Source organism: Melanotaenia boesemani, chromosome 11, assembly GCF_017639745.1.
Source record: "Melanotaenia boesemani isolate fMelBoe1 chromosome 11, fMelBoe1.pri, whole genome shotgun sequence".
Lineage (NCBI taxonomy): Eukaryota > Metazoa > Chordata > Actinopteri > Atheriniformes > Melanotaeniidae > Melanotaenia > Melanotaenia boesemani.
Window position 1 is genome coordinate 9,689,351 of NC_055692.1, and position 9,139 is coordinate 9,698,489.

Sequence of the window (9,139 nt, forward strand, 5' to 3'; positions counted from 1 at the left end):
ACATCTGCTCTTCATTTGTAATTATTGTAGTCCTTCCCCATTTCTTCTGCCTTGTTACCTTCTTTCTCTCAAAGTTCATTCATTGTCATGGTTGTCATGTTAATTATTGCTTGTTATATTTACCAGTGTTTCTAAATCAGTCATGTGCATTTTTGCTTCTCATTAGTTTTATAGTTTAGTTCCTTGTTCATCCTGCTGGTGTAGCAATTTATTTTACAATAAATTTGTTAAGCTCATCCCTCTAGCTTCCATCTTCTGGCTCCTGGTCCTGCATACACACACACACACACACACACACACACAACCATTTAATTGTTCTTCTATACAGTGTCCTTGGGTGTTTTGAAATGTGCTTTTTAAATAAAATTATTATTGTTGTTATTGTTGCTGTTTTTATTCTTATTATTAGTAGCAGTAGTAGTAGTAGTAGTAGTAGTAGTAGTACTAGTAGTAGTAGTAGTGGTGGTAGTAGTAGAATAAACCCACATATTGATTTGTTTGTAGGAAGGTTTTATTTCCTAATAACTTGAGTCATGTGCTCAACCAATATTGTAATGGTTAAAGTGTGACCAGGTAATGGAGTTAAACCAACTCTCAACCCGTAGCCCCATTCATCATAAGATCCTCTGCTGGTCATCTAACAACCTGACTTTATATGAACACACACTTCCCAATGTGAATATTACATCATAACAAGTAGCCACTCATTTTACAAATGCACATTGTCTGATAAAATCATCTTAGAAAACATCTATGCTTTGATTTAAGCTGTTTTATACATAAAATGGCTGAAAAAGTTCATATTGCAGTTCAGAGCCAGGTGGATGCTGTATACTGAGCAGCATAGACGGAAGTAGTCACAGTTTCTCAAAATGCATTCCTACATTTTACTTTTTAATTCTCTCCAAATTAAGAAGTTTACAACATAGTGTGTCACCTGAAAACCAAAGGTGAGGCCACCTGTGAGAGCAAGAACTGTAAGTGCAGACAAATACTGCAAACACTGTCTCAACGTCTTCCAAAGCAACATCAACTATTGGCCCTTTCACACAAAACACTGAGCTCTCTGCTGGACTTGGCACATTAGTTGGCTGAATCTGGACATACAAAATAGCAAATCAGAGTTTTCTGCTAATATTGTGATGTTGATGGGTGGAAAGCTTCGGCTCCCAGTCAGTGTGCATGACTGGGAGCATCTGTTTCTACATGTTGGCTACTTCATACACCTGAAATGCCAGTTTTGATGGAGGCCTGCTGCAAAGATACAGCTTTATTCACGTGATCGTAATACAACTGCCAATTTGTTTTATACAGTCCTGAGAAATGAGAACCACATAACATCAGTTTCCCTTCATTTTGTCCTGCAGGCCTGGATAGATGCCTCGTGCGTGTTAGCTGTGCAGGTATCAGTGACAAAACACACGGCCAAATAAGCTATACAAGCTGCACTCTACATGTATTGTGCTTAGCTTTCAGTGCATATGCTGTCAATGCATTCTGTCTATATATCTACAGAAATGGTTTATCTAACCTTAAGTCTCAATCAAACATCACAGCATCTAATGTGTCATCAGAAATGGCTCAGAATTTCTGCCTATCTTCTGAAGAAAAGAAATACTCCAATGAGAAAAATAGGAAATTGAACATATATGTATAGTTATACATATTTGTAAGATTTGTCTTTGAGGGTCGCCATCCTGCAAGTTTTAGATGTGTCACTACTCCAGCACCACATTTGGTCTGCATTCAAATTGGCATTGTTTGGTCTGTTCTAAATCAATCCCGGTCCACTTCCACGAATAGAACGATGTGTTTGTAGTCATGTGAATATTCATTCGCACTCCGGTGTTGACAGAAAAGAAATAAAAAATGTGGTTAAAGAGGTGTGGGTGTTTGTATAGTAATCACTCTGTTAAAGAACTTTGTTTAGTGAAGCTGTTTTTTAAATATAAAGAAGCATTTGATTTGTGCTCAGGCCTAATAGCAATCTGAAGTGAATCAGTTATTTTTTCTTCAGATGTGATTCCTCGAGCCACAGAAGTGAGCGCAGCCACTTGAAAAAGCAAGGTGGAGTACATACTACAGTACATCAGAAACAGCTCTGATGTTCAACAAGGTAGATTTGAGTTTACATTTGATCTCACTGGAATGCTTTTTCCACTTTCATTGTGTGTGTAAGTACCTGTGTCTGCATGTGTGTGTCCATGTGTTGACCTGCTTGTATATCTGAGTGTATCCCTCAGGCTTCTTTTTTTTTTTCCAAGATCAAGGCGTTCATGTTCTGAGCTCGATGAAGAGGTCGTGACAGGCAATTAGTTCACGCTAAATTGATCCAACCATCTGCATGTGAGTGTGTGCATGTGTCTGTGTGTATCTGCTTAAAAATCGATGCTCATGTTTTATCGGCAGAGCCATTAGTCGTTTCATTAAGTGATTCGTGCATGCAAAAAGCCTTGCAAAATAAGGAAACGTGTCATTTACAGTATAATGAGGGATGGATGTATACGAGTTTCCTTCAGGAACAGCATTGTAGCATAACTAGAAATTTTAGGTGATAATTGTCTTTTCATACAGTATATGTACATAACTTAGCTTGCAGGGACTTGTAGACATTATGTGAAATGCTTCAGGTGATTAATTTTTTTCTTAAATCTTGTGCACATAGTACAACAATGTGTAGACAAAATAATAACTAGGCCACACAGAAGGGAGAGCTGTCGTGCCAAGTCAGTGTTAACAATAAGAAATATGAATCCACACAGGATCAACATTGCAAACGTACAGTTGCATGAGTTACTATGACCTTATAAAGGGTAAGTATTGGGAAAAAAATGGTCACCATGGCAAGTTAGTTTATGGTATGGGGAGTATAAGTGTAGAACTGAGCAAGTGTGATGGAAAGCTACAGACAAATAGTTTATTACAGCACTGTAGTGTAAAGTTTGCCAAAGAGAATGTTTGATATGGAGTATTAAACACTTATTATAGCACACAGTCCAACAAAAAACAGCATGGACCTGAAGATGGAATTAGAGAAAGTCGATAAATCAAGAAAAATAACAAATTATTGGTTCGATAGTTCTGTGTGACCGTGTTTAACCATTATTATTAACCTCATTATTTTAGATACAATCCTAGTGGAGCTAATCAGGCTTGGAAACAAGTCAAGAACAACTGCAAACACATATTTCAAAGCAGTCGGGGATGAGACGAGGTTTATTGATAGATAGATAGATAGATAGATTGGGTATGGTACACAAAATACAAAATAAAATATTAAATATTGAAAGTAGGAAAATAGAATAGATACACTTAAGGGCACTTGTGAGATGATAATAATAACAGTACATAATGGTAGCAGCAAGAGTATATACTACTACTACTACTAATGATATTATTATTATTATTATTATTATTATTATTATATATGTACACATATAAACTATTTTTGTTTAACTATTCTGTTTTTAATTTCTGTTGTTATTTAAGTTAGACATTGCAGTAGATAACTATCTTTGTCTCAGCTGCACACTGCAACTAAGTTCTGTTTGTATGCAAATGTATACAGTTTTAATAGCCTGTGTATTCAGAGCAAAATAAAGGCCTTCATCAAAATTAGATATGGACCATGTGCAATACACAATCTGCAGTTTAACCAATTAGTTTAATTACTGAGATTTAAAAATAAAAAAATAGCTTGTAGTTATTTCCAAAGCTTCTATAAGCAAACATTTTTAGCTAAACAAGGAATAGACTTTGAAGGTGAAAGTTTGTGCCTGAGAGGATCCAGGACTTGCCTGTTTAGACTCCCTCAGTGAATTAAGGCACATGTGTTAATCTGGCAAACTCAGGCCTGAATGCTGTGCAACAGTTTCTATTCATACTGGAAATGTACTTGAGCACTGCAAAATACAGCTGTAAGTGTTGGGCTTAATCCAGGAGGACAGGAAAAGAGTCACTGCAAGCTCAGCCTCAATGGGCCAAGGCCAATTTTAGTTTGTAGCAAGAGCAAACACAAACTATTAGAAGTACACACAGTTCTGATGGTTTCAAACAACTTAAAATATTTAGCTAAACATAAACTTATATTTTTAAATCATTTAAAATATACACATAAAAAATTCTGCTCTAACACAATTTCAGCACAGCCCCCAAGGCATAATTTGCTTAATGCAAGTTTTTGTTTTGTCTCTTTTTTTATGTTCATTTTCATACAGTGGACAAAATGGGATAAATATATATATATATTAAGAAAACCCTGGTGTCACAGTTAATTTTATAATTGCAAACTAAGAGCCAAGATGAACCTTTCATAAACCTTACCTTGATCTTGCCCTTATCTCTTTCCTTATTCAATTATTTTTAATCTACCTATCATCAGATTAAGCTTTTATGTTCGATCCCTGCTATCAGTAACATAGGTATATGATCATAAGTGTTGACTTTGTATTAAGTGTGCTTGAGTGATGGAAGTTGTGTATTATTCTTTTTCTTTTTTCCATTTTATTGGTAAAACAGTTTGGGATGTAACTACCAATTTTGTACAGCATAACATGGTCAATCACCATAATCAAACACTTAACCTGAGCAATGAGACCAAGAAGCAGCTCAATGTTATTCTTTGACTTGCAGAAATGGGCTTTTTTTATTTGGTGTTCACATGAACTGCAAGATTCCGTAATCAACCCAATTAATGTCTTACTCTGAATATGATGCTGCCATACAAGGGTCAAACTGGGATGCTGTGTATGCACATCAAGTTGACCCATCCCTCTCTCAACATGGTTGTTGTTGTTTTTAGCCCATCTTTTTTTTCACTGCCAGTCTCAGTGAGTTCAAACAGCCCGACTGGTACAGCTATTTTGCGAGGAACCAAATATCTAAAACTAGTTCAAGACATATGTTAAGGGTGACTGCGCGTGAGCATGCAGGTACTTGTTAAATGAGGGGAAAGGCATAGTTATACCAAATACACTATAAGGTCTTGACAGACCTAGTTTTAAAGACTTAGATGTGCAGCTCTCAGGTACACTGAGGCTTTAAGGGAGTAAGAACTGTTGAAGTGGGACTTCACACAGCAGCAGTACAGCAAACCCTCAGCTGCCATTACTAAAAGTAATAAATAACATAAGCATTTAGGTGGGTTTTCGTTACATAGTCTTTTCCCAGAAGGTTGTGTACAGAAATCTACAGTTTGAGCAGACATCTGGTGATGGTTGGCATACTTTCTATTTCTGTCCCAGTTTCTGATTTTATAGAGAAAGTTGAAAGTACTGTTCACACTTTTTTTTTTTTGAAAATCACCCCCTTATATGCATCCATGGGGAATTTAAATGAGATACTGTTCAGATATTTCCTGATGTGGGAAAGTTTGCACCAGGCCCTTTCATGCTTAGCAACAAAATGTGTGATTTGATTTGCTTCCATCTTACAGGTAACATGACCTTTTAATCTAGTGGGTTTAAACTGACTTTTTACCGGTATATATACTTTATTCTGCTGCTACATGACCATTTATCGCTCCCTTTGTCCCATTTTTCTCTCTCTCTCTTTCTCTTTCCTTTATCGTCCTGTTTTTGGAAATTCACATATACACAGTGTTTGATCAAACTCTGACACTCAGGCAATGATACTTTCAGCAGGTGGTGTTGCAGTAAATAAAAATACATTGAAAAAAGGAATAAATAAAATATGAGCATGATAATGAATAAATAAAGGAGTGCCTGTATTAATAAGTACGAGTCAGATGTATCAGACAAACGGAAACCAACACACGCCAGCATCGCCTACGCTTACAGCACTGATGAAAGGCTAAGGTGTGTGGGTGAGCACACAACCTTTTTCTACTCTTTCTGTATTTGGTTCTTTACTTCATTTTTGATTATTTCCCATGTAACTTTGTTAAAATAGCTGAAAATCTTAGAGAATCCTGTTTAAACAATATGCACAATATGAGTTACAAAAGAAAGCAAACTATTATGGTAAACAAACAGTTTCCTAATGCATTGCAAACAACTACAGAGTGGCACAAACACTGTGGAGGGATTACTAAACCTAACAGTAAGTTAGTTTCACATTTTAACTTAATTGCAAAATTAAAACAAATATTCTTCTTTTAACTCCGTCTCTGACTTCAGTGAAGGATCTGAATGCATTTATTCTCCTCATATGCCACCATGGGCTTTCCAAAACAGGCTCATCACCGTGGAAACAGAACAGATTGTTGGTGATCGTTCTCTGTCGTTATCATTCCTGTCAGGACAGGTGTGAGCACTCTCAGTTAAACTAGCTCCTGATTGGTTTAAACTGCCGGGAGGCCAACAAATCCCTAATCAGTCTGTAAGCATAGGAAAAAGAAATGCAAGTGAGAAAGAGACAGGAGGAGGAAAAGACTGAGAAAAAGAAACCGGGAATGATATTAACATATTTGCAATTAGAATGACTGAATGGTTCCCAAAACACACCGGGGTGCAAAAGTGAGACAGGATGCATACAAATATATATATATATATTTTTTTAAAACCTCCATGTTTCATCCATGTATGTCCTAGCATTAATGAATGAGATGGGGCATAGGCAGATGGTTCTATGAGCACCCCATGGCACATTTCCATTCCTATACACATACACAGACACACATGTTGAGACAGAATAATAAGGGCTCTAAAATATTGTTGTGGTGTTTTTTGTTTTTTGTTTTTTTTTTTGTATATATATATATATATATATATATATATAATTAGGTTTAAAGCTGCCCTGTTGAATTTTGGCCGATGTTGTCATTTTATATTTCTAAATATGATCTACTCTCTTATACACCTGCAACAGTGCCTTCGGGACAGGAAACCATCTGCTCTCTGATTGGACGGTTTGATTTGTCATCCAATCAGAGGCGTAAAGACTGGGATACAAATCTGCATCTGTAACTTCAGAGTCTTGCACACAGTTTTCTCCTTGCATCCCACATCATATTTTCAGCAGGTTGACGTGACGTGATGTTTTCAGATGCACGAGGATGATGGCCGTGCATTTTTTTCTGTAAACAACTTCTGGCACTTTACTGTGAATTTCTGCAGTCAGGTTGGTGATATTAATTTTCCATTCTCAATAAGAGAAAAGTTTTTTCTTTTTTTTTTATGGTATTTTATGGAATTTACTTCATGATAATAATTTGTGTTTTGACTCTTTATGATTACAGTTACAGAATACAGGGCATGAATAAACAAATGCAGTTTTCAGAAACATAAAGCCAACTGGACACATGGAAAATGTAATATAAACACCACCTGCAGACCACACCAAACTTACATTTATAAACGTTAGAAGTGCATTTTCTAAATCTCTTGTCAACAAATTCAAACATATTATTATCTTGACAGCTTAACTGCACACAGCTGTAATTTAATAACTAAAGAAATAGTATTTTTTCTTCTTTTTGTTACAGACAGAAAACTTCTCTTCATTTTGATAAACTCGCTCTCTCCTGTTTGTTTACATAAGACACATCGCTACTTGCAGCAAGACCGAGGGATGGAGGTGGGGACCATTTACGGGGTTCTGCTCCAGTCCACTGCTGTCATTGCAAACTCTCCACATTGTCCCTGCTCTGTAGCATGTCAAAGTTGGCCGGCACTCGGGGGCTCAAGCATTTGCTTGGCATGCCTGTTGGCAAGTGGTCCCTCTGATTATTTGTTGTTTGGTCACATCTGACAGTTGCCACTCTGAGGAGAATCTCTAATTGCCCCAATTATCTGAAGACAGGATGTGTGCACAGCTTAAGTGGACGGAAGCACTGTTTCAGTGCAGGAATGGTTCTGCATAAGGAAAAAAAAATGTAGTGATCGCTGTGATGATGTGCTTGGGGTGGCCAATAGGGTGGCCAGGATTTAGCTGGGAGTGACCACGTCCAACACCACCCTTCCACCATTGTCACCGTAAATATTCAAACTTCTGTTACATACATGCACACACACATGAAAACCTATGAAAAGAGGGTGGCACATGTAAATAGTAAACAAAAATAACATATCTGCACATTTTTACAAAAACGTTAGATGATTCTGCACCACACTACCAAGTTTCATTAATGTACATGCATGTCATGTATGCATGCTCCAAAAACCATACAAGCGAGCACAAAATATCAAAAATGAACCCAAACAGATAACCTGATTCTTTCAGGAGACTAAGTGAAAATGGAATTTACTTCTAGTAATCAGATACCTTTTTGCGTGAATGGCTCACAGCACTGACACCTAAAGTAATATCAAGAAAAACTATTTTCACTTTGTGTGTGATTATTCATGTGTGTACATATACACACCTGATGTGTGACATATTTGAGATGCATATATGCATTTGCATGTGTGTATGACTGTCACCCATCTGTGGTTATTTCAGTATTTTCTGTGGGGAAAGGATGAGCCTTATTAATATAAAATGCATGTGAATATGTGTTCATATGTTTTTATCTGCATATGAACTTAAAATATGTGATAGAAAACAAGAAACACCATGGGGTTTATGCTATCTGCCGCCTGCAGACCTGGAAAACCTCCTTTTTGAACAAAACCCAGAGAAAAACATGTGAATTATGTAAACATACAGGGCTGGATCACAGGAATGTGAACCCTAAGGCAGGTCTTTCTTTGAACTCAAAGGCTAGGCTAAGGTAAAAGTTACATAATAAAACCACAAAATCTAAAAGAAAGAATTTAGATCAACAAAGGAAATGGGAAAAAAGGACAGAGGTTTAAGAAATTTATTCCCAAAAAAGAGCCAAAAAATTTGCATTTAAAGAAATGGATGAAAGGTGTTTTTGTCCAGTTGACAGTTCAATAAACAAAATGAGACAGAGTGGAGCGTTCTGCGTCTGGTTCCTTAATACAGAGCCTGAATAAAAAGCAGTCAGTGTGTATTTGTGTCTGAAAGGATTTATGGTGACAAAGAAAGCTGCCTATACGCTAAAACAGTGTATTTGTGTATGTGTGTGTGAGGGTGACAAACGGCATGTGTCACACTCATGTGTAAGCAACAACATCCATCCATCACACTTAACAGCTGGCTCTCTGTATGTCAGGGTCATTTTCTTGCACAGAAGCAAAGACACACACTCTGACTTGTGTCTTCTCTCTGGATA